Source organism: Rosa rugosa, chromosome 4, assembly GCF_958449725.1.
Source record: "Rosa rugosa chromosome 4, drRosRugo1.1, whole genome shotgun sequence".
In the NCBI taxonomy this organism is placed as follows: domain Eukaryota; kingdom Viridiplantae; phylum Streptophyta; class Magnoliopsida; order Rosales; family Rosaceae; genus Rosa; species Rosa rugosa.
This window is the reverse complement of record NC_084823.1, coordinates 6,558,637-6,564,890: the sequence shown is the minus strand read 5'-3', so window position 1 is coordinate 6,564,890 and position 6,254 is coordinate 6,558,637.

Sequence of the window (6,254 nt, the reverse complement as noted above, 5' to 3'; positions counted from 1 at the left end):
ATGAGTTAAATGCCTCACTAATAAGCTCTTTTGATTTTTATATATCGAACCTCCTACCAGATTTGCACATATTTGTTTTGTTCTTTTTCTGCAATATCTTGTTCCTCACTGAGAATGAAGGAATATCAGTTAAGTTACATCTCAATTTGTTGTCATGTTGCATTGTGGTCAGACATTCAATGCTGGTGAGCTTGGTAAAGACAGAATAGATAGACTGTTAACTACATGGTCTTAATTGTTTCTATTACCTAACATGTGGCTAATAAAGTTGATGAGGACTTGTGCAGACTTCTTCTTTAAATTGATGAGGACTTGTGCAGACTTCTCTTTAAATGAAATGGGACTTATGCAGACTTCTTTAAATGAAAGAGGACTTGTGCAGACTGCTAGCATAAATTGCAGCCTTCTAGATTTGTTTGTTTGGATCAGTTCGTTGGTTTCCAGCGGTGCACTTGATGTTTATGTTCAAAAGCTGTTTATGTTTCGATTATATGTATTCCCATATCTCAAATGTCTCATAATCTCAATTGCATCTCAATTGATTTACAAGATAAAAAAAAAAAGGAAAAACAACATAAATAGAATTTTATATATTAAAGTAATTTTCAAATTTGACATAGCCATTGGAGCTTAAGGGATGTCAAAATGTTGCTATATCAAATTTGCCATGTCATATGTCAAATTCAAATTTGACCCAAACCTAAAGAAAAAGCCATTGGAGATGCTCTTATTGGTCCTCATTTGTTCTAAGTCGGCCGGGAATGTTTTTAATGTATCGAACTGTGTTGAATTTGCTTCCATGTTTGAAAGTACTTTTATTCCCGATTATACTATTTCGTGGACTCGTAGTTAAAATTATTCAGTTTCACTTTGTCGAGTTTATATGTCATTTAATGCCATCCAAAGATCGTCCACTTCGTGCACAGTACAAAGATTTAAGGAAGTTGTGAAGTGGGATAAGAAATGGTGCCACGGCTAAGTAAGCAAAATATGCATTGGAAAAGGATGTGCCTCGGTATGAAAAACATGAAGCTTCAATTTGAGGTATGTACAATGCCAAAAAAAAAATTTTGAGGTATGTACAGTAGCTAGATGCATCTCCATGGTTATGAGCGTTGAGAATTTGCTATCATCATGGCATTTGATTCTAATTGGTTGCTCGTAGTGGAGAAAGGAAATGTCCTTCTAGCTAAACGTGCTTTGGTTATTTCCGGGTAATTTGGGAGATTACGGATCTCGTAGTAATAGTGAAGTCATCAGTTGCGTAAGTAGGAGTGGAAATAGTTCGACATTTGACTTCGTGCAATTATCGAAGTTACTTGTAAATTGGTGATGATGAACAAAAGGGAAAGTCATCTCAAAATAGGTGAAGAATATTTCCAACATATGTTCGTTTCGACTCCAAATTGGGAGGTTTTCATCTTTCAATTTTACGTCACTAGGGGTATGACCCAGGCTTATTCTCGTTAACTTAGTGACTTCGACAAAAGCATGAAACTCTTGGTGGAATTCGACAACGCAAGTGAAACTAATTACTTCACAAATGTGTCATCTTGGAGCTATGATAAAAACAATTGATGATGGACAAGTTCTTTCCAATGGACAATGCTGAGTTTTTACGCTTCCTACAAACGCAACCACGCTCCCAGTCTATATAGTAAATGACTACACACATTTCTTTACGTGTAATTGAATCTAGAACATTAAAATATGTTAATTCTCAAGTCAATTAATATGTAGTTAATCCTTTTTTATTTATTTTGTAGAAAATTACTACATCATCCACGCTCCCGGTCTAAAGTAAACCTCTAATATTCACCACCAACCTCATGACAGACCTTTGCGCTAAAACTGGGCCTTCTACAAGTCTGACACCATCATTGTCATGGAACAAAAAAGAAACGAGTAGGCATACAAGAGCCTCCATGATAATGTAGAAGCTACTAGAGGTGGCATACCAACCACGGCTGCCGCATTCTCAAACCTAACAAACTGTATATTTTTATTTCTATTTAGTTTTCTTTTGAGAATTTGAAGGATTATTCACCCAAATCTTTAAGGATTCATCAAGAGCTTCTACATCATCAAGATTCAAGACTTGGGTAATTGTAGGAGTTATAATTTAAGATTAGTCATGCTAGCTTTTTAGCTATTTGTGACTATTCTTGTTTTCTCATACACTTCTCTTCTCTTTTCTATTTGAGTTTTGTAAATTTGATGTCTATGATTATGAGTTGTGAGTAATTTTCTTGTTGGGAGCTAGGGTTATGTGCCCTAGCCAGAATTTTGTCTAAAATATGTTTAATTTAATATAATGATGTAATTTTATATTATGGATGCTTATATCAGTTATTGTTGGGTTGAAATGCATGTTATGGATGCTTATATCAATTATTGTTGGGTTGAAATGCATGTTTTGGAGCCTAGTCAACTCTAGGGTGTATATTTTGAGAATGTCTATGTCGGAGTTAGAGACTTGACTCCCTCTCATTCCTAAGCTAGAAACCCTGAATTTCGTGTTTGAGGGGTTATCAGCATGGTGATTTACACATGTTGCGTGATTGCATAGGCAAATTGCTTAGTAGTCTAATACCCGAGCTTTACGCAAATTAGAGTGAGTTAGTGACCCTTGAACCGGCTCTATCTCTCTCTAATTCAGTTAGTGTGACTCTTGAACCGGCACATTAATACCAAAATGTGCAAAATGTGAATATATATATGGTCCTTGAGCCTTGAACTGCCTTGGATATGACTACCGCCAAAGTAGGAAATTTGAATCTACATTAGATTAGCTTCTGACACATAAGATTTGGGTGAATGAGCCTCTCTAGCACCCGACATTCTCATTTATATTGTTTACACTTTTCTTAGTTTCTGTTTCTGGTGGCTTTCTCCGGGTACCTCACACAGAATGCTATACCGTCTGGGGTACCGATGCGCCTCCTAAATCCTGTACCAAGAACACACGCTTAGAGGAGTAAACCGTGCCGGACGGTTTACACCTCTCCGATGCTTGAGTGAGAAGCTAATATTGATGTATAGTAAGTAAATAGTAGACAAAGGAGTTATTACCCGTAAAAGGTGGTTGTGCTAATGCCTATATACTCGAGCATGTGAAGGAAGTCTCCCCCATCTTCGATGTGGGACACCAGTTGTTCTTCTGATGCCATATCAGTCCTCCTGTTGTGTAAATAGTTGGGCTGTGTTGGCCTTGCCCAGGGCCCTGGGTGCCCGGGGTGGCATCCCAAATGGGCCTCGCCATGGTGGGTCGTGAACCCGGCCCATGGTATAGTACATGGGAGTACCGATGGGGCCCAGCCGATAGTGCCAAACTTAGTTGAGACTTCCCTAGTATGTACAAGTCCCCCAAGTTCCCGTTCAAGATGTTTCTTGGGTGGGGACTTATTATTGTCTCGGAAGTTTGGCACTAGTTAGCCTATAGGGAGTCCCCCAAGTTCCTGTTCAAGGGATATCTTGAGCGGGTTACGCTGTAGGTAGCTAATCTACACGCTGCGATAGGGTGAGGGTTGAGCCTCCGGTACCCAATGGGGTAGAGGAATTGGCTCTGATACCCGATGGGGTAGAGAGAGAACTTGGCTCTGATACCCGATGGGGTGGAGGAATTGACTCTCCGGTACCCAATGGGGTAGAGGATGTGAGTCTCCGGTACCCAATGGGGTAGAGAGAGAACTTGGCTCTGATACCCGATGGGGTGGAGGAATTGACTCTCCGGTACCCAATGGGGTAGAGGATGTGAGTCTCCGGTACCCAATGGGGTAGAGAGAGGACTTGGCTCTGATACCCGATGCGGTAGAGAGAGAACTTGGCTCTGATACCCGATGGGGTGGAGGAATTGACTCTCCGGTACCCAATGGGGTAGAGGATGTGAGTCTCCGGTACCCAATGGGGTAGAGAGAGGACTTGGCTCTGATACCCGATGGGGTAGAGAGAGAACTTGGCTCTGATACCCGATGGGGTGGAGGAATTGACTCTCCGGTACCCAATGGGGTAGAGAGAGGACTTGGCTCTGATACCCGATGGGGTAGAGAGAGTTGGAGCCTTCTGGTACCCGATGGGGTAGGCGGTGCATGTCAGCCACGTGGGGCATACTGAGTTGTGCAATAAATGCCCGTCCCCTCAACTGACGGTTTTCGAGACGTGGGACACGTGTAGTGATCCTGTGGTTGTGGGCTTTTCGGTTTCAACGGCTCTGATGCTTTGGAGATTGAATTTAAGAGGGAAACAGACTGTTTCCCTTCTCACTTTCTTCGAAATTCTGAGAATCTGAGAAATCGCGTTTTGCCCTCTCACCTCTTGCGCTTCTGTTGCTGTGGCTGTGAGGAGTGAAGACGAAAGCTTTTAGCCAGATTAGCGACTGCCGGAAAGAGGTAAGAGAATGTGGTTTGGTTTTTTTTTTGTTTTGTGTTTCTGTTTGACGTGGGTTTGGGCTGCTTCGATTTTGCCTGTGTTTCTGGGTTGTGCGTTGAATTTCTGGGCTTGCTTTGAATTTCTGGGTTTTCTTGAGTTTCTGGGTTTTGCTTTGAATTTCTGGGTTTTCTTGAGTTTCTGGGTTTTGCTTTGAATTTCTGGGTTTTGCTTTGAATTTCTGGGTTTTCTTGAGTTTCTGGGTTTTGCTTTGAATTTCTGGGTTTTGCTTTGAAGTGGGGAGTGATCCACGCTTCAACGTGGTCTTAGATCTGGTTAGGCTAACCCTTGTGCTTCTGATTCCAGATATAGCGAGTTTTGAGGTTTCCGGTATCGTGATTAGGATGGAATCAGAAACCAAGGGTGGGGATACGGGATCGTCATACCAGTCGTCTGCCAGGCAAGCTGAAGTGGATATCGATCGGTACCTAGCTGCAGTAGGTCAATTAGCAGAGAATACCGGCTCTTCGACGGGGGTGTTCTCGGAGAGCAGTGAGGAGTCAGACGAGGGTGAGAGCGAGGATGGATCTGTGGAGGCCCCCGTAGTCACGGTGGCAATCCCGGAGGGCATACCGAAGCCTAGGTATACACTTACGGACGGGACCGTATGCGACGAACCCGGGAGAAGTATGACGATGAAGGAGATCATCGCCATGCGACTGAAGTGGGGGATACCGGACGCAGTAGAGCTTAGGCCCCTTAAGGAAGGAGAGATGGCCGCGAATCCTGCCCCGGGGTGGGTGGCGCTGCACGAGAACCAGTTCCACCAAGGGTTATCGCTACCGCTGCCCCGGTGCCTACAGTATCTATTGCGGATGCTGAACCTGTCACCGGGGCAGTTGACCCCGAATGCTATTCGCCAAATATATAGTATGATGGCCATGTGGGACTTGTGCCAACAAGGGTGGCCTTCCGTAAATGAATTCCGCGCGGTACACAGGATCCTGTACTCAAGGAAGCTGTCCTGTGCGGGTACGGTGACCTTTGCCGCTAGGGATTACGAACCATTAGTTACCGACATGCCCACGTCGATGAGCAAAAGGTGGAGGAATAAAGTGTTTCTAGCTGGTGGGCGATGGCAGATTAAAAATAAGAAGTGGCATCTGACCGGCACTTTCCAAGCAATCGGGGACCAGGCCTACACTTTATCAGAGGTGGAAAGGAAGAGGATAGCCCGGGTATACGCTGTTTGGAATAAGAAAGAGAGGAGCTCTTATAGATTTATCCGGCACTCTATACTTTATAGGCTAGGGTTAGGATGGCTCCCTGGTGAGGCTTTTTTTTTTTTAAAAAAAAAACTTTTGGCTTCTTTTCTTTTTTTTTTTTTTTACTAACTATGGAACTGATTGCAGTGAAAGCACCGAAGAGGAAACCCCGGAAAGGCAAAGAGGAGGACAGAATGGACGATAACCAGTTGATGGATATGCTGATGAACCAGGGAGAAGACGCCCTGCACATTGAGGTCGAAGGCTACGGGTCGGTCCATTGAAGAGACCCTGCTGGAGATCACTGACGCGGGGTATGGGGAACCTGATCCCAATGCTCCCGCGACTCAAGTCGAGCAGCCTTCTGCCGCTGACATCATCACCATAGCTGATCCCGGAAGGGAGAAGGTACCGCCCGCCGTGTCCATTTCTTCTCGGTCCACTGGGAGCGACGAGGCCCTGCTTCCAGGGGAGAAGAAGAGGTCACACAGGCACCGGCACCGAAGTGATAAACAGGAGGTTACCTATACCGGCCGGGATGTTAAAGGATCCGGTGCGAAGAGGCAGAAGAGAGAACTTCCGGTACCCGACGCGTCGCCGTCACTTGGTCTACTGGCCCCTGCC